Genomic DNA, 21,237 nt, shown 5'->3' with positions numbered 1-21,237 from the left:
AGATATCTTCACTTTCCACCCCATTTCATCACCCAGCACTGCTGTGCTACCCCCTGGAGTAACTTGCTGAATTGCTGAGCAGGCTGGAGAAGCTGCCATGAGCCTCCCAACCCATGCGTGGCCAAGTGATACAAGTGAGCTAGCTGCAGCAAGCCAAGCAAATTGCTTTATTCATAAATTGTAAAGACTCGGTCTGAATTTCATTCATTATTATTATAAAGCGTCATAGTTTAAGCCAGCAGAATCAATGGCTCATCTCATCCGATTTCTATACAATGTGAAACAATGGGAATTCACCCTGTGACTTCTGTGTTGCTATTGCTGCTTCTGATAAAATATTATACAAATGTATCAAGGAAACCAATAGAAAACACCTGAGATGTCTATCTACATTAAAGTTTTATTACTTCTGGGATCTCAAAAGGCTTAGGAAACATCACTGAACATTGTTTCGTATATACTTATGGAAGGGGAACATAATAAAACCAGGTCAAACAACACTGAATATTAAATTTATTGTAAAGTATGTAAAAGAAAGAAATACAGGAGGTGTTTGAAGAATTATTAAAAGAGAAGGAACAAATAACTGTACCTGTGATTGTGGTTTTTTTGGTGAGTTTTTTTGGGGGTAGTTTGTTTTTTTCTAACTGGCACACAAAATCATTTTACATCCAAGGAATGATGCAATTAATTTTTCTCATTTTTTTTCTGACTAAATTTGGAGCAGCTGAGAGGTTTGTTATTTCTAGCCATCTTTAAAAATGGACTTATAATGTTGCCATCTGTTGGCATATAACAGATATAGCATCCCATGATTCCAGACAAAGTCACAAAGATGCAGGAAATTAAAGGGACAGATGTGAGAAATACATGCTCTCATTTGGTTCCAGTGTTCACATCTGTTCTCCTCAAAGATTTTTCAATCATATAAATCTATCCTAGTAGCTAAGAAGCTAGTACCTTGAAATGTTATGGCATTTCTGGTAATCATAAAAAGCATATTCTAGAGGAGTTTACTGCATCACTGGATTCATAAAAATCTGGTTTCCATCAACAGGGCACAAAGTACATAGCAACATTACTTGTCTGCTTAAATTCCCTCTCCTTCACAAATCACGAGCAAAAGGGTAGGTGACTGATGCAACTGTAACAGAATTACAAGCACACAATTTCAACAGGTATCTGCAGATACTGTATGTTTACACAACACCTTGAAAGGAAATCAGCGTCTCTTTCTAACGGTCACTGTACGCTGCCCTGTCCCTGTGTGGTTCACAGAGAGTGTTACTCCTATCCTGCTGGTGTAAGGGCATTTCTTTTCACTGAAATGATTGCCTGCTGTTGCAAGCACATCTGTCTTCATTTGCAGCGTCACTCATTTCTATTTACAGTGCTTTTGGCAGGCTGGTTGCTAGTGCTTCCATCAACTGTAAAGATTTTTCCCTCTCCCTGCTTCCCTGTCCCAGCCCCTCTACTCACACAGCACCAGTCCTCTCTGGCCCCGTAAGTCCCTTCACTGTGTTAGATGGTGTGAGACCTCATGGCTCCTCACAGGCAGGAGATGAAATAACCACAAAACTGGACAGTTCATTACTCCTCGTTTTGCTACCTTCATCTTCTACCTGTTACCCCTCTCTTCCTTTGGATTTGAACCTTATTTTTGTCCAATAAGGTTTAGAAAGCACATTTTTTCCCCATTATTCTGTGTCCTGATTTCAGCTGGGATACAGTTAATTTTCTTCCTAGTAGCTGGTGTAGTGCTGTGTTTCACATTTAGTAGGAGAAGAATGTTGATAACACGCTGATGTTTTAGTTATTGCTAAGTACTGCTTATACTAGTCAAGGACTTTTCAGCTTCCCATGTTCTGCTAGGGGTGCACAAGAAACTGGGAGGGGGCACAGCCAGAATAGTTGATCCAAACTGACCAAAGGGCTATTCCATACCGTATGACGTCATGCTCAGTATATAAATGGTGGGCAGTTGGCCCGGGGGGCAGCAATCACTGCGCAGGGACTGGCTGGGCATCAGTTAGTGGGTGGTGAGCAATTGCATTGCACATCACTTGTTTTGTATATTATGTTATCATTATTATTATTTTCTCTTTCTCTGCTCTCCTATTAAATTGCCTTTATCTTAACCCCCAGGCTTTACTACTTTTTTTTTTTCTGATTCTCTCCCCCATCCCACTGGGGTGGGGAGGGTGAGCAAGAGGCTGTGTGGTGCTTAGTTGCTGACTGGGGTTAAACCACGACATTCTGCTAACCAGGGTGGGGGCTAAGGGTACCTGCATATTTGTGAGACACACACACATATGCCTCTATGAGCAAACTTGTACCTCCTTTTTATTCACAGATAGGTTTTAATGGCAAATAGAGAAATGATGCTCAAATTCTTATTTTTCCTTGGATGCAGTGAACCCATTTTCACCTCAAGTACAACATACCTCTTTCTTTGTAATACACTACATAAATATTCTCTCTCAAAATGGCAGTGCCATCAAAAATTAAAAGGCATAGTACAAAGTAAACAATATTGGAGCTACATAAGCATGCTGATAATTCACGTGAACAGTTTTCAGTATTTACACAAAGCATTGACTGATACAGTTCACTGGCTCCATGAGCACTACGTTAAATTATTAAAGTGCGAGCAGTCTTTATTTGTATTGCAATAATATTCTGTATCCCCAGCCCAGCACCCTGGTGTGCTCAGTGCTGTACAAACAACCACCAAATCATGATCTGCATTTGAGTACGATTTTTTTTTTCCCTGTAAGAATTGATTTCATCTTTGACAAGTCCCCATTTTTCTACATATTTTCAATTATTTTGAAGCAGAAAATGACCTGCAGGCTACCAAGTGGGAGTCAGAATTCCTCCACATGGCTCCTGCTTGAAACATTGAAATAAGTTGAAGAGCCTAACTATTGCATATTTCAGAAAGGCCAGTAGTCTACATAAATTTCACAATACGTGAGCAATTACATACTTGGCTTTAGCTGATTAGAGATACTTGGCAACAGGACTGTTTGCTGCCTCTTGCTCCCCAGGAAAATGAGTGTGAAAATGTAATGGAAAAGATCTTCTCCCCAAAAAGATTCTGAACTTAAGACGAAAGCATTTTTTTGTAGCAGCTGGTACTTATCACTGCCTCTCTAAACATGATGGAAGCTTAAAAACAACAACAGAAGTAACCACGGCTTCTTAAGATTCAGATGCCAGTAAGCAGTAGGACCAGTGATTCAATATATCCTTTCTGTGGGTTGCTCTCAACTTAAATCTTGTGGCCACATATCAGGGCCATAATTTGTATTGCCATGAGAAGCAAACCCATGGGATAAAGAAAATACAGTAAAATTAGGTCTGTCATGTCTAATGTGGAGTCTCTTAGAAGTATTTTGTCTCATATTTAATTACACTTAAAAGTATATTATATACTTATTAAGTCAGAAAACAGGGGTAGGGTAGGATTTATTATGGAGAAATGTGCACTTGCAATATGTAGCATGAAATTTTCAAGCAACTTTTCCTTGCAGATAGAGTCAAGGTGCCTTTTTTGGCATGTGAAGGAAGAAGATATCACCTATGTCATCTTCTACAGAAGGGAAAAAGAATACTAGTCATCTCAGTCACCTCCTACTTGACTTCCTTGATAACATCACTCACTGCTTCCCTCCCTACATAGCCAATCATTTTTCCAGTTCCTAAAATCTTCTTGCAAACATTTTTGACCCTTACCTCACCAACCCTCGGCTGAACTTCTTGTCCCCTCATTTAAAAATCTTCCCTACTTTCCCCTCCCCTGTTGATTTATTCTTTTCTTTTCTTGTGCATCCTCCTTCACTGCTGGTGATAAATTCAAAAGTTGATCTGCATTTAGCAATTTCTCAGCTGTTTTCATGCTTTCATCCATACTGATAATTCTGTGTAAGACCTCCCACTTGAGCCAATTACTGAGACAACTGCCTGTCTCTCAAATTCCTTCTCAAATTAGTTTTTTTCCAAATTAACTCTAGGACTATGAAGAATAGCTACACATGTTGGTTTTCTTCACTCAAATTCCTAGTTGTCTTAGAGATTCATGTCATCTAAGTTTAGCCAACCAACTAAAAAGCCCACATTGAAAGTGTAGCTGCAGTAGGCTAGAGCCTAGTAGTTTAAAACTTCATTACACAACAAAAATGAAAGAGCCTCTGGGAGTTGTTTCCATATTCGTAAGACCTGAGTCATAACTGGAGACAACCTGCCTCTTTCCCTCCATCGACTAGAAAGCAAGCTCCTGACACAGGTGTGGTAAAGCTGAGCTGATGACTTCAAGAGCTTTTGAGAAATGCTTGGTGCACTTAAGAAATAAGGTGTTATATAAAAGAGAGTCGTCATGATATCAGACTGCAACTGCACTAAAAAGAAGAGCAGAAACAACAACTGAATTTATGAGGCACCCTATTCTGTCAGTCTATGTTAAGTCAGTCTCGCGTCTCGCCTACTGTGTCAGGGACATAAGCAGAGAAACACTCAATTTTCTGAATCCTGAAAAGGCTCAAGCACAAATAAGGCACTGGGATGCTCAGCACTTCCAAAACTAACACAATTCTGGCCTTGAATTGAATGCAATTCTATCATTTTTAATTAACGTCCCAAAATCAATAAACTTTCAGAGTGCAGGTATGTTCAGGTTTAGAGAGCAGTTGGGTAGGGGGCTTCAGTGTGAGGCTGAAATACTTACTTTCCGGCATCTGTATGTCGATGGGCATGATCCATCAGCAGAGTACATTTTGGAAATGGGCACCTCCCTCTAGCCCTGGCCTGAGTGGGAGGAGGCTGAGGAGTCAGGACTACGTCATAGGAGATGGAAGCAAGACCCATATCTGCTCATGCAAACAATGAGCTTATCATATCCCCCTCCCATTAAGCCACTCCTGATAAATGTGGAGTGATGCACCCTTAGAAATTAAAAGTTACCAAAACAAGTTCATTTCAAATCCTGCATCATGATACGAACAGATTTTTTTTTTAAAGACTAATTTACAAATCAGAAAATGTTCATTTGTCCATTTCTAAGAGTAAAAATGCTTGAAGATGCTCAATGCTCCTATGTCACTAGGGAAAGGCTGTGTAAAAAGTAATACTGTTTATTGTATTAGCATCCATATTCATTAATACCCAAGACAGTATAATTTCACATATTAGAAGTAATTGCCAAAACCACGCATTCAAAAATGTATCAGTTGATCAGAAAGTGCTCGAGATGAATCAACTTATGTAGACCAAAGAAAAATATGTTCATATCCCTTTGCAGCTGCAAGAGACCGAGTCCACGGCAGCCTGCTAACAGTTGTAGCAAAGTCCTTTTTTCAATGGTTATGTTCAAACACTCCTACACCACTGCCATCTGCTGGCAAAAAAAAATTATGCAAGTTTCAATTTAAAAAAAAAAATTAAAAATTAGTAGTGTTTAACCATGAAGTTATAAGGCTGGAAAAGCAAGCATGGCTGGAAGTAAGGCACTTGCAAGGGCCAGGGCTGCAGCAAGGTACCTGCCTTCACCACACCACTGGAGACACCCCAAGCTTGGAAAGCACAGCACGTTCCACCAGCGGCATCAGCAGCACTAAGAAATATTACTGTTGCCTCTTTAAAAGTATTCTCTTTCCCACAAGAAAAATCAAGTCTTAAATGTTCCTTCATCAAAGACAATGACAAAGCTCCTATTGACTATTACAGGAGCTACAGGTCACATTTAAAAAGCACTGACCTGTTGAATAATACTATTTTTTTTTTAAACTGTTAAGATATGTGATCAAAAGAACAAACAAAAAGACAAAGTACAATGCAAAGCCAATACACCACAACATTTTCTTCCCTTCTCTAATCAGTTTAGGTGTTCCATGAAATGCACAGGTGTCTCTGGTGACAGGGACAGCAATACAAGACAGAGACCTCAACAGACTTTCCTGGTAGCTTTTTGAGTGCCAAAGTGCTACATAGTTGACACAAAACATTTACAGTGCAAGTGCTTTATGATTTTCCCTGGCCAAAGGGTGGGTCAGCTGATCAATACAGATTGGAACACCAGCAGCGAGCTTTTCTATGCATTTCTTTGGGATTAACTGATGTGAAGGAAAAACATTCAGTTCTGAAAACCGAGTTATCAGCCCCAAAACCAGAGCATCCTTTACAGCTTTAGAACTGGTTAAAAATTTTCAATTAAAAAAATGAGCTTTTAAACAGGATAGAAAAATAATAATAATTATTTAAGGCCAACTCTGGGACTCTCTTTTGGGAAAGAATGTAGATTTTTAATGAGTTTTCAAGATTTTTCAGTAGAACAAGATTGTGCCTTAGGAAACAAACAACCACCCCAAAACTTTAATCTATAAATTGACACATCTACATTATTCATATTATGACAGGATCTAGGAGACTTGGTCATGGACCAGGGCTTCTTTTAGGAGTAAGGCAATATAGAAACCTACAGTGGGTGGGGGCAAAAAAAAAAAAGCCAAAAAAAAAAGCATCCTTGCCTTACCATGCAGGGTTTCTAAGGTAACAGAAGAAGAAATATAATGAAGTCACAATGGTGGATTCCATCCATCCATTGGCCAGTGAAACATTCTGGTAGCAATGGCAAGAAATTTCTCTGAGCTGCCTTGTGTTCACATCACAGAACGCAGTGAGCCATCCTGATGTCCTGCCATGGACAGTAGACACTACTTAGGCATGACTACTTTAGGCTTGGCAGCTGTATAAAAGCCAGCTGAACCTCAGCTCACGGCAGAGGAAATAAAAGGAAGCCAGATGCTGCTGGTCAGCATCAGCCTTTCTCGTCACATCACCTAACACATCCTTTATAAAGGCACAGAGAAGATGAAGACTTTGAAGGACGGTATGGGGAGAAGTTGGTAGCATGAAAAATAATGATGGTATTTATATGAAAAATTAAAAGATAGAAAGAAATTGGCACCTTAGGCTACTTCAGAGGAAAAAGTTGGCATATTCACAGTGAAAGAAAGAAGGTGGGTAGGCTGGGAAGGAACTGTGAAATGAGTCTTGTGTGTGATGTGCTAAAGAAGTGATAAAGTCTAAGCAATGGCCTGGAAAAAAAAAAAATCTTTTCAGCTGTGTCCTGCACATTTGAATAGAGTAAGGCTGCAATTCCCATGCCCAGATAGATATTATAACTGACACAGAAAATTAGAAAAAATTTACCCTGTATAATTGGATTGAAAAGACCTTCTTTCTTGGAAATATCAGAAAAATCTTCAGCAATTGGCTGTAACATGCAAGAGAGGCGAAGATGATACCCAAAAATATACCTTCCTTTATAGGTCTGAATGAAGTAAGAAAGCAAAGTTGCCTTCAGAGATAAAAACGGGATGTGGATGTGTGAATATGTAACAGAAAGGAAAGTTTGTCTTCTTTTTATATACTGTATGTACGCTTTACATATGTACATATAAAATAAAACATGTTTGTATTTATACAAATACAAAGGCTATAAATATAGACCCTTTGGGGATTTGAGTTAATGGTTGGACGTTCATGAAGAGATATCACAAAGATGGAATGAGGGTTTTTTCAGCTGGGGAGGAGAATTTTGAGTATTTTGACAAGAGAGAGTAAGTTTGGAAGCATAGAAAGAATAACAATCTCTGACAAATACAATTTAACTAAGACGTTCATTTAAAAAAAAAAGAAAAAAAAGAAACAAAAAAAGAAAAAAAAGGAAAAAAAAAAAAAAGGAGAGAAGGAACAGAGGATTAAAAGCTAAACCAGACCGGATTTCCAAATGACATGTAGTCAAAGTCAGTCTTATCACTACTAAAAACAGAACTAAGAAGAAACCATCAGGAGCTTGGGAGAGTCACTTATGAGAAGCACAAGAGAAAGAAGCAGAATAGGAAATGGCCTTACATAGAATTGGAAAAGCTAAAGCAATAGCAGGTAGGACTTCCAGTGATCTTAGAGAAGCCAAAGTAAGGATGGGAGGGAAAAACCCAAGAACTGAGAGCAGATGAGGAAATCAACACTGATAGATTGACAGTCAGAGAACAAGCAAGGGAGATGTACCCAATGAGCCCTACTAGAGAAGAACTGTGATGGCTGGAAAGAGGGAATGAAGCGGCGGAGACAGAGGGCACAGTTTTCTAAAGAATAACTTAGCTGAATGATCTTTTGAGAGACATCTGAAACAAGATTGTAGAACAAACTAAAATGTAAGAGAAAGAAAGCATGCAGCTAATATAGAGCGGGTACTTGATACCGAAATTAAATTTGAAGTATCAATTCCCATTCAAGTCAAAGGAAAGCATATCTATGGCTTCGTTTTTTGGCTTATGATCTAGGCAGTCTCAAGAGATCAAGCCTTCTCTTTGCCCAGGAGCCCAGCTTCCATGATCAAATATTAAAGCACGTGTGTTATGGAACATAACTAGATAAATGGAGCATCACAGAGTAGTAAACAAGCAACATGGCATTGAGCAGAGATCTTATAAATGAGGGATGAAAAACATCAGCATTTTCTTTCGGTTCGGGTCTGGAGTCTATCCTGAATTTGAATTAAGTGTCAAGATGAAACGTGAGTGTTGTTAATTATTTAAAGATATGATGTTTTGGGGGAAAGCCTTGTGGAAAGCCTTGGTTTTTTGATAATTTGTGACTAACTTTTAATCTTTAATTTTTTTTATTACACTGTCTTTTGAATAATATTTTAAGCAATTCATCCTCTGAAGTTCTCATGAGCTCCAATTTGAGTGTGGTAAATAACTTGCTTTGGAACTCAGAAATAATCTTCCATATTCCAAATATTATAAACTTGAAAATGCTGGAACACTTTTTTTCCCTCCTTTGCACGGTTTCTTTTTCTTCTTATAAGCTTAGGGGCCTGTTTTGGATGTGTTGGGAAATACTGTATCTCACTTGTCCACTCATGCCCCTAAGCTCTATGAGCAACAGTAAAAGAAGTACAAAACTACACCCTGTATTTTGAAAGTGTAATAAATGCTGCAAATGCTTATCTAGATTAAGTATATTTTTTCCTAATTCCCTTATCAGTGTCAGAGCAAGTATGGATTTTTGGTTGATTATTTATTTCTAACACTGTTCATTTGCAGGGATTAGCTCATTCCCCAAACTGTGAAGCATTGCCATTGCCATTCATAAAGTGGCTAATCTAAGGCCTAAAATGGTTCAGTAATAACATGATGGCAAATCTAATGTAGAAACTGCATCTTGTGACACTTCAGCTTCTACTCTGTCCATTGGACTATATAACCTGTGGGACCCGCCGCTGGCATTGGCTTTATTGGGCATAGGGGAAGCTTCTAGCAGCTTCTCACAGAAGCCACCCATGTAGCCCCCCCGCCACCAAAACCTTGCCACGCAAACCCAATACATTGTGCTTGGCCAATGGAAAATCTTCTTAAATGAGCACTTTATTTCTACTTATTGTTTTTATATCTACAAATGGTCATTAAATAATCCAGTCTCAAAAAAAAAAAAAAAAATCAGAATTCTTTGAAGACAGAATGAGTCAATTTAAACCAAACTTGACTATAACCAAATATTTCAGTATGGAAAGTAGTAGCAGCCTCTGGGAGAAGTAAACAGACCCAAACTTCATGCAGCTGTGTCTGGAATTGAGGTAGCATACAGCCTTCTTTAATAACATTTAAGTTGAAGGATATTAAAGATCAACATGGCCAAAGACTCTGAGAAATCTAGTAGCAGGCATCAGCAACCTTTGATGCCACCGGCATAGGTGAGATCTCAGCCTTTCTGAGGAGCAACATCGGTCTCCAGGCATCAGAGCAACATTCTATTTTGGAGATGAAGATCTAGCTCAAAGAGCTAACAGCATATACCAGCTCAATATCTACTATAGGGGACCGTGGCTTATGGACCACAGACTGCTTCCATAAGGGACCAGACTCCGGAGCGGACTGATACTTTCAGTGCTTAACACCAATGAATATTATTCTGAATACAGCCGCAAGTTGGTTTGTTCATTTCTTTATTTGGTTTTGCTTTTCTTTTTAATGCTTTGCTAATAAGCAGCTAAGTTGTCAAAGTTTGTAGAGTGACTTCCAACCTGATGATGTCAATAGCATACATCTACCCACAGGAATAAAAGTGCCAACAAGATGAGTTGTTTATCTCTAGGCCCCAATGACAGAATACAGCTACGAAGGTCAGACATTACATTTGCAAGAAGTGACAGAGTTTCAGCATCAACTTCATAATTTTAGCAGCCATAACTGAAAACTATCTAGATATGTGAACAGCAATAAGGAAGGACAATTACATATGGGAAGATGAAGGTTGTTGTAGTATATAATACTATGTTGTCATGTATATTACTACATGACAGCTGGAACCTAACAAGGTCAACCTGTCACCAAAAAAAAAAAAAAAAAAAAAGGAAAATCTTAAGAAAGTAATTACAATGGACAGACATGCCAGATCATCATCATTTGATGCTCTGGCTAGGAATTAAGAATGGCATGATTAGTTTGCAGGAACAAGAAGAATAATATCAACAAAAGTACTGAAGTGCAAAGAAAGGTTAATTCTACTGTTGTGTATTGGAAACCTGTGTATTAACCCAAATGTTGTTTAAAATAGTCATCAAAATTCTTCACCTTCTTTCCTCCTCATTTATGATTACTCTGAAGATTTTTTTTTTTTTTTAACTTAAATGCTTTAAAGAAACTGAAGCTCTAAGAACTTGCAGTTAGTTAGATTTTTGCATTTTCAACTAAGGAGCCGTTTTAAATCAACTGTAAAACCCATAGACAACAAATGATTGCCATAATTCTTCTAAGAAGAAGATAAAATGACCAACCATCCACCAGCAAACGCATAACTTGAATGAGTGGGAGCAAGAGTATAAGCAAACCATAAAGATGGTATGAAGGTTGTTTTAGTTGAAAGCACTCTCTCATGCTGTAAACATGCATTAAAATAAGAAGGTTAAAGAAAAAAAGATTTCTCTCCTTTTGCAAAACTCATTTTATTAACACTATAAAATTTTCAAAATAAAAACATCAAGGAGAGTGGGAATATCTGTAACAACATGTGAAAGGTCTTTGCAACCTTCTGAAAAATAAAATACACTACTTAAATGATACTCTTAATTTCAGGCATTATACATTTAAGTAAAACATCAATAATCTCAGTTAAAGAATTAGCCTGTACAACAGGATTTGAAATATAATTACTATACAGAATGTAAACTTTAATTTTGATTCAAACAGGGTCTTAAACCATGGTTTAAAAAATTATTATTTCTTTAACCTAAAAAACTAATGTGCCAAGACCTCTGCATACCCATTTGTATGAACAGCAGTAGAGAATCTGTTAAGGCAGATAAATTGTTGCCATTAGATTTCAGAAGGAGTAGTCTTTAAAAGGACAGAAGCCTACTGCCTCCTCCTTGCTGCCTAATGCAAAATTCCATTTAATTTACAGCTGTGGCAAAGTTATCGAATTATTAAAAAAAAGAGAACACTCATTCAGCTCATCTCTAAATTTTGATAAGCTTAGAGTTTAGATGTCAATTCAATCTTCAAAAAAATTCAAAAGCAAAAACAAGTCCATGTTTTGATGCTCTGATTTCAGAGCAAATATCCAAATCCAGGCAAAACATAAGATTTTGGTTTTATTTTGAAATCAGTGCAAGTACTTGTAGTAACCTAAAACCCTGTGAGTGCCCAGAATCTTGATTTTAATTGACTGTGTTTCTTTACAGAGCTCTGCGTGTACAGACTTCTTTCTGGAAGTGTCATTTTGTTGTTTAGAACAAAGACTAATGGAGTCATCAAAACTAGAAGAATTTTTATCATTTCTGTTTCAAGACAGCGATCGTCATTTGTGGCTACAGAAATATTGCAGGACCATACCTAACAGCACACATCTCATTAATTGTATTGGAATCCTGTTGGGAAGTATGAATTTCTTTCTTTCCCCAGTGATTTGTTAACATAGAAGTCAGAGCTAGACTTGTGCATTATTTTGACTGCACATGACTAGTATCTGCTTTAGAATCTCTTTATTTGAGAGTTTGTCGAGTTAATTTAGATGCACTCCATACAACAGATACTACAACATGAAATACCACATTTGGGCTTCTCAGCTGAGACATTCCAGACATCAGCATCGAATCAAGCACTCAGCTTCCCCTCTTCACAATTTTCTACAGGCAGGTCTTTTACAAGGAGATTTTCACTCCTACCAGTTCCACAGGACATTGAGCTGCTTATCCACTTTTCTTGGGTCTGGGCTGCCACCAGCCCTACCAGATACACGTGCTGTGCAGTTACATTACTTATCATTTACAACTGGAAACCATTTTGGTCTGTTCCTCCATCACCTTCCATTAATGCTTACTTTAACCCTCTGTTCACACTATATCCAGAAATCCCTTGCTCTGCTTCCAAATATAATACTACACAGCTGAGCAGAGACAACGCCATCATCTCATGACTACCCATTTAACTCTCAGGTGATCCAGAAAAGTCTTAGCTCCTCAGTATAACAGTAACTGATGTTTGTCTCCATCCATCTTGACATTTTCCTATTCCTGAATAACTTCCTAAAGGAAATTTTGAACTAAATCTTATCCTCAAGGATTCAAGAAGGTGCTCTTTGAGCAGCAGTTTGCTCCACAGTTAATGATATCCAAAGCTTACAGAGGATGCAGACATCCTCTTTAAAATAAGTCTGGTTACCACCTTCTTGCAGACCTTTTACCTCAATTAGCAGCAACCAGACAAGTTAATCTTATCCCTGCTAGCAAGGAGGTTTGCTGTAGTTCAGGAACTGGCATAAGCAGCACCCTGACTGCCAATACGGGCCCTCTCCCAGATGCAAATGCAACTCATCACACCACCATAGTCAAAGGCAAAAGTTACTATAAGAGCAATCCAGGTACAGGGACAGTCTAAGGAAGCTCAAACACCAGAAAACAGAAAAGGATTAAGACAACAAAAATGCTATTTAAAAATTCTTCCCTTTTCACATTGCCTCTGTGCTGCAGCTCTTGAAGGAGCACATACCATGTCTCATCTACTGCACAAGTAGATGGCTCCATGGATCTGGAAGATGCAGACAGCAGATTTGGTTATACAATGCACTCCAAGGAGCTCATATTATGTATAAACCCTTTGGCAGCTTAGTTTCCCATCTAACTTTCTATGTTTTAAAACTGCTGCCAGAGTTGACCACTGCACAGAAGTGATATTGTCAGCATATCTGTCCCTCTTTATAGAGTAAAGGTACAGGTGGTACAGAAGCAGAAATGCTAGCATGAAAACAACATTGAGCTCTCTGGCTGCAATTAGGGCCTCTAGCACATCCATGAAGTCTCACTTCCATATACATTTAAACTCTGGACACTCATTTTTGTGTGCATATATACAAGCCTAGGTTTTCTAAATTCATAAGATAGGTGTTGGTCCTGAGTGCATTTTTATCTTCAGTTAAATCTTTTTCCACCAAGGCCTAATGATCTTCAGCTAAATCTTCTATTATTAAAGAAATATTTCATAATTTGCACTGAACTCTGGACTGATTTCAAAGATCTGACAGATCTATAGATTTCTGTGCACCAGAACAATGACTGTGAGCCATCCTTTAAGGGACACTGACGTTTCCACTCTTCCCAGCCAAACACTGAAAACCTTCAGTGCCCTTTGATAACAAGACAGATCTCCATGCTGTCTGCCCACATAGGCAAATGTTAAAAAGAAAAAACGTAGTTTGTCAAAGCCCATTCCAACATCCATGTTTGTTGACAAACACTCAGTAGCTCTAGAAGGTACACCAGAACAACTGTGAAGACGGGATGGCAAGAAAAGCATGAAATAAAAGTCTCCCCTCACAAAGACACAAGTAGAGTTCAAACATTGAATCAGCATTGTATCTTAGATGTTTTCACAAAAAAATAACCTGTGAACTGAAGAAGAATACACGCTTTTTGAGACCGATGTGCTTTCAGGATGTAACGAAACAGGAATCATGAAGAGTATACGTGGTACTCTTACTACTTCAATTCAAAACTAGAGAACAGGTATTGCGTGATAGTGGAGTCCTGATGCAAACAAAATGAAGTAAGCATGTTAAACACTGCTTCTAAGGCAAACATTATCATCTAGCTCTAGTTTACAGGAACTAAGATGCCTGGAGTAAAATCTCAGCTGGCACCGATCTGCTCTAGGCAGATAACTCCATCTTCCCACCTCCGCTTTCTCCTCCCGCGCCACAGTTTATGCCGCACTGTTTGATTCAGGGAGCACATGCCTCAATATGTTTGTGGAGAAGGCATGTAGCACTATGAGCTGGCATTTTTTGTTGTGGTTTCTAGCAGGTAATAAGAACAGTCAAAAATAAGAATTTAAATGCCTTTTTCTTCTTACCCATTTGCTGCAGTCTATCTGTTAATAAGTTTTTTGAAAATATGGAAACACATTTTGTGCACACATGCTTTTGGAAACTTCTATTAACGTTCTCACAAAGCCCACACAGCTCCAGGCACTGTGCAAACATATTGGAATATATAGACTGAATAAATACAAAACAGTAGAAAGAAATATCAGTAGATATAAAACTGAAGCCACTAATAATACAGGTTAAAAGTAACACAGGTTTACAGCACAGACTATAGTAAACAATCTTGCACATTTTAGTAGAGAGTGTGTGCATGTCACAAACTAATGTCATTGATTACTCCAAAGTTTAGTTCGGAGAGTTTATTTAGAAACCTGCCCAGAATGCCAATATAATCAAATACCTAGTGTATCTCAATACCACAAGTGACACTAGAATAAAATGTATTGAAATAACATGGGGTTTTTTTTCCCCAAAAACTCTCATCTGTCTATTCAGTTAAATATGAAGAGAAAAAGAGCTCTACAACTTGAAGGCAGAGGGTTTTTACCTTTAAAAGAGAAGCAAACAAACCAAACTCAATGGCTCCCTCTGCTGTCATGTCTTAGAAGTTTCATTATATTTATAAATATTCTGCCCTCCCCGCCCACGCCCCCCGCCCCTGTCAGCAAATACTAGAATTTTCACACATCATACACTGTTCCAGCTCTGAAGAGTCAAAGACACCTTCATCCAAAAGTAAACTCCTCAAAGTGCAATTAAATACCTGTTTATCAAGGCTGGAACAGTAGCATCCCTTCTTTTTTGCACAGCAGCTACACATAGTATCAGGAAAAAGTGTTTATGAATAGTTTATCAACTTCGTCATCAGCTTTGGGGTCAAGCCGGATTTAACTGCAGACAGAGATATGGATTTTTTCTCTAACAAAGCCTGATCACTTTGTGTGAAGCAACTGTATCAAAGAGTAACAAAAACTTCAAAGCTATGAGAACAGTCCTAGAGACAGAATATGTTTCTCCCAAAACAAAAAATACTCCACAACCAATTAAACAAGCTGGCGAGCTATACGGCCTATGGCAAGCATTTTGCCTCACTCTTTGCCACCCCCAAGAGACAGATGATGGAAGTTACCTGGCACAGGTGAGTAGCAAGGCAGCAACATCAAAATGTCTTGCCACACAGATGACAAGGACTTGTCTGCCTCTCAGCATCATGGTAGGAAGCTTAGCAACAAGCACTCCATCAGGGACCTAACTCCAAGCCACAGAAGTCAACAAGTCCCTCAAAAGAACCAGAACCAGACCCCAAAATCTGCCCTCCCACACTTAAAAAAAAGAATAAAAAACTCTGGAGGATGTCATTTATTCCCAGTAACGTACAAGAAGGGAGGGTAATAAAAATCAACAGTTTTCTGCAGTGCTCGGTCAAAACACAGAAGTGTAAATTTAAGAGGAAAGCAAAATACCCGAGTATTTCACTTTCTAGACAGTCTGTGAAAACCACCTCCCCAGGCACACGAGGTGCAGAGGGAGGCAGCCACGGAGGGATCCGCTCAGGGAGCGCACGCTCTCCCCGCAAGCGGTGCTCCCGCCACCTTGGCCACCCGGCAGAGGCACAGGCGGCCGAGTGACACATTCCCCTAATGCTTCCCTAAAGTATATTTGGTGCCTGAGGCTAATGGAATGACTGCAGCGAATATTTCCATACTAGTCACAGAATTTGCCCCGATTGCTTCTGTCTTCCTTCCAGTCCGAACCCGATACCTCCCAAACCGGGAGCTATATTTACCCCTTGCACACTGCAACATTTGATGGTCTCATGGTTCTAAATTAAGCAGCTTCTGTCATGCCCAGGACCAGCCGTAACCCTTCTCTGTTGTGTCTCTACATCAGACTTCTTGGTGCATTCGTGGTGCCCTGTCTAAACCATACTTAGATGTATACACTTAAATAGCCAGTGGTCATCTCACTCATCTGATGCTGAAATTGAGATCACTGGATGTTCCATGCCATACTTACCCCACTTTTCATATGGTATGTATTTAAACTGGTGGAAGACAGGCTCTTTCTCTCTCTCCCCAAACTGCTAAGGTAGCACTAACAGCTACAGTCTAATTTTGCCTAAACATTATACCCAGCTGCATCTGTCTCAATCACCTTTCTCCAGGAAACATGCTAAAAAACATCATGTTTCCACTCTTCCCATATCCTTGGCAGAGCAAAACTATCCGCTAGATTTCAACTTTTGTTTTCTTTTTACTTTTTCCCAGTGCGCTTTTACCATTATGGTATGCTAATTCACCCACAGGAAGCAAGTCTAGTTTATTCTTTGTAAAGCTATACAAACATCCTAATTTATCACTCTTTGTAAAGCTATACAAGCACTCTAATTTATCACTAAAAATCTCTTACCATGAAATGGCTTTGCTGTCTAGTTTTACTAGGCTAGGCTCACGCATTGAATTCTACCCATCCAAATTCAGATAATACTTCTAATATCACAGATTTAGCTTGGATGTGGACCATCCTAATCTAACAAGAAAAATCTGAAAGAGCTTTTGAAATATTTCAAGTGAAAGACACCTAAATAATATTAAGATAGCTCCATATTTAAAATCTCCCAAGTGCCTTCAGTTAACAATCATGGTTCTTTGCTATCAAAGCCTATATCCAGTGAATTTAAGTTTGGTCTTATTTACCTAGACTGCAAGTACAAAGAACTTCATCAGTTTATTATAGAGATAGATACTATATATAGGCATCAGCAGAAAAAAAATAACCTAGAATGTCCAAAAAGTTAAAGATCCCTCATAAGGCACCTTGTAGTGCTATCACACACGCAAATATTACAGAGCGGTCTACACATTTACTTACACCCCAGATTGCATCTTTATTTCCTCCAGTTAAGTCTGACTGCTGCACACTTTCTGGTTTACTGGTATTACTTTTCTGACCAGCAGGGCTGGAAGGAGCAATTTTCATACAAGAATGGCTGATATTTCAAAGCCAAAAAGACTTTTGGCCCACTTATACCTGCCCCTTCAACATATCTGATGCTGGAAAGCAAGGGGGTAGAAGAGGAATACAATTAGTTAATGCAAGCAGTCAGCAAACCCATCCTCTGTGCTTTTTTAGAGAGGAGAGAGAACACAGCCTCCCAGAGCTCCTCGTGCATCTATTCCAAACTCTGCCTACAGAGCTGGAATAATTATCCTGACTTGGGATCAACTGAGTGTCAGAAAGCCTGAAACAAAAGAAGTTCGTGAAACTTATCTTTGCAGTATTTGCATGCTCAATTAATTTATTCCCTAACCCCTGCTAGGTCAAGTGCCCACATGACTGACATGAAACCAAGGCATGAAGATTAAAGGATGTTTGCTGTTCAACAGAAAATCTGAGGTACCAAAACCAGAAAGCCAACCGTATCCTGGGCTGCATCAAAAGCAGCATGGCCAGCAGGTCGAGGGAGGTGATTCTGCCCCTCTGCTCTGCTCTGGTGAGACCTCACCTGGAGTGCTGCGTCCAGCTCTGGGGCCCTCAGCACAAGAAGGACATGGACCTGTTGAAGCAGGTCCAGAGGAGGGCCACAAAAATGATCCGAGGGCTGGAGCACCTCTCCTATGAAGAAAGGCTGAGAGAGTTGGGGTTGTTCAGCCTGGAGAAGGCTGCGGGGAGACCTTATTGCGGCCTTCCAGTACTTAATGGGGGGTTTATAAGGAAGCTGGAGAAAGACTTTTTACTAAAGCCTGCAGTGATAGGACAAGGGGTAATGGTTTTAAACTAAAATAGGGTAGATTCAGACTACATATAAGGAAGAAATTTTTTACAATGAGGGTGGTGAAACACTGGAACAGGTTGCCCAGAGGGGTGGTAGGTGACCTTGAATGTTTCCAGGGATGGGGCCGGTTGGACGGGGCTCTGTGCAACCTGATCCAGTTGAAGATGTCCCTGATCGTTGCAGGGGGGTTGGACTAGATGACCTTTAAAGGTCCCTTCCAGCCCAAACTGCTTTATGATTCTATGAAAACAGAAAAAAAAAAGACAACCCTTTCCCCTCCTTTTCTGTAATGCCATTAATCAGTGAATTAAGCCAGAAAACTGTGGATACCAAATCTTTTCATTTCGCCACACTGCAGATGCACCTGCTGTCCCACACAGGTATCAGATGAGGCAGTCATTTGTTTGCTTGCCCGGCGGGGGTAGACTCTTGCACATTCAAGCTGATCCTGCTCCAAACTCACCAGACACGATCCAGCCATGAGTCAGAAGCCTGCAGCAGGCCATGGGTGCTGCTGAGCTGCTCAGCCTGGTTGAGCGCAATCCGAGTAGCAAAGCTCACTGCTCTGAGCCAGAACTGTGTGGATACTTCTCTGTAGGAGAAGTGGGCACACAGGCAGCAGAAGCGCGTAACAAAGTTGACCAGATGAGCACTTGCACAGATAACAACCTAAGACCACAATGTATAAAAAGGACTTTTTCCATCCTAGCTCTCACTCTCTCATAAGTAATAAATTAACTTGGGTAAAGACATCTTTACACCAGCATTAGAATAATCTGAGCTCTGTGTAAATTATGGTACACTTGAAATTCACAATCTGTTACAAGACGGCTCTATCTCTGTAAAGAAGGCTTAATACTCAGGTTAAAATCTGTAGAATGTAAGAGGTAATACCCAACAGTACCTCACCCCTGTTCTGGAAACAGGCGTTCTGGAAAGAAAACTTGGATTCCTAAGCACCATTTCTTTATTTCAGAAAGTATTTCCTCCAGCAATTAACCTTCAGCTAAAAGCAAAGGATCCAACTTTCATCCGGGAACAGGTTTTCCTCTGCTAATTCCTGCAGGCCCCGACATGAGCGCGAGGGAAGAAATCAATAGGAAAGAGCAAACCGAAGCCAGTAACTAACCCAACGTCAAGCACATTTTGTCTTTGTACAGGGACAGAAGCACTTGATTCAGTGGGAGTGCAGCAGCTGCCCCCATCTAACTCCTATATTTAGTTCTCCTGTAGGTTGCTTTAGTATGCTTCCTCTGGAATACCAAACACATTTAAAGATGGAAAATTCGACCAAATTCTCTCCAAAGGTAACTAATTGCTGGAGCTCAGAGGTATTTTTCTAGGGGAAAAGAGAGCGTGGAAAGTCTGTGTATAGTCCTTCTAGACACACCTAGTGACTGAAACTTGCCAACCGCATTTCTGTCATGTGCGGTATAGATTTAATTTTGCAAAGTAAATGGTATTTTGCCAGTAGAATAACATTCCATTTATCATCTTGATAATTTCTCATATTTGGTTAAAGGTTCTTTTTAACAGAGAAAATCCATGCTTAACTTAGTCCTTTTGAGAAAGTTCTCAATGGACTCTTTTGTTCTTGGCTGTCAAATGAGTCATGTTTCTACTGCAGATATATTAATAATTTAAAAAAAATTGCTATACAATTTCCTCTGTTTAAAGGTTTTCTGAATCTATTCAACTTGCATTGAGCTATTTATAAAACTCACAAATCATAAAGCAACTGAACTAATTCATTGAAGTAAAAATCCAGAAAGGGTCCCGATTTAGAAAGTTGCAGCTAGCTGGAGGCTAGGAGAGCACGCCAGAGGCAGCTTATGCTTTACTTGCTCTTATGCTGTTCTTGAAGTGTTTCACCACTGGCTCTGGTCAAAAGCAGGATATCAGATTAGCCAGATCTTTGGTCTAACTGGCATATCCACTCTTCTATGATGCAATTTGTGGGAAGCTTTTGATTGTGAAATATCTGCAAAAAGGGCTGGGTTGAAATTTCAAAATATTTTTGCAATGAACTTCTTGAACTTGTTAAAACTTATGACTGAAGTATCTTTTCATACTTTCTGGATCTCCATTCAGGCAATAAAATGAAATTGTTTTATCTACACATTTCGTGTATTTATTTTTAGAATCTTTTTTGAGCAGAATGTTATGAATACTATGACACATTAAAGTCTTCAAAGTACTTTGATTTAGAAAGAATCGGGGAAAAAAAGAGGAGTGCAATTCAATACATCTTTTTTACATCCCACATTTTGGTTCATTTTTTTAGAGTTAGTGGGGTAGAAGACTCCTACACATGTGGTTTTGGGTTTACATTACAGTAAGATTTTAATTTGATCTGTATTGGGTATTAGCCTTGGTCACATTACTGACCAGGGACTTTGGGCTAGACATAAGTCTGTGAAGCTTTGTAAATAAAAAGAACATTGCACCAGAACTTTCTGCAATGTCAGATCATCCCATACAGATTCTGGGGAGAACTACAAAACTGCATACAAATCAGCCAGCAGTGAGCCTTTTATTATTAGTGATGTGAGCTAGATGACAGGGGAAGGCTAAAGCTGTGTTAAATCTCTCCTGCAAAATTTCATTCTCAGAGGTGTAGTCTCCCTTTAAGTCTCAACACTTCTCATCTTTGAAAAGCTGCACAGAGGCCATCCTTTTTTAAATTTGGCCAGCAGACTAGTGGGTAAATTACTTACCAACCTGGATGTTTCCCTCTTGACTTCCCTCCTCAGGCAGAAGTGATCAAAGGTCAAGCTCTTACCTATGCGTGGAAAGTTGCAACCACCATAGAACTGCAGCCATCCTGGGAGCAGGCACCCATACTTTCAACTCATTCCTCCTACCTATGTGATGAAATACCTATGCTACAGTTCTTTTCTCCCAGTTCAATCAATCTTAAGACTGAAAAATACCCAGTTACTATCATCAGATTTATTTCAATATCCCTTTGCATCCACTTCTACACCCTATCTGCAGTTCACCCTGTACCTCCCCCACCAAATCCTTCTCTGTCCCTAATACTCCTCTACCTTCAATGTCCTTTCCCCTAGAGT

This window comes from Pelecanus crispus, chromosome 2 (genome assembly GCF_030463565.1).
Source record: "Pelecanus crispus isolate bPelCri1 chromosome 2, bPelCri1.pri, whole genome shotgun sequence".
In the NCBI taxonomy this organism is placed as follows: Eukaryota; Metazoa; Chordata; class Aves; order Pelecaniformes; family Pelecanidae; genus Pelecanus; species Pelecanus crispus.
Note: the sequence above shows the minus strand (reverse complement) of the source record.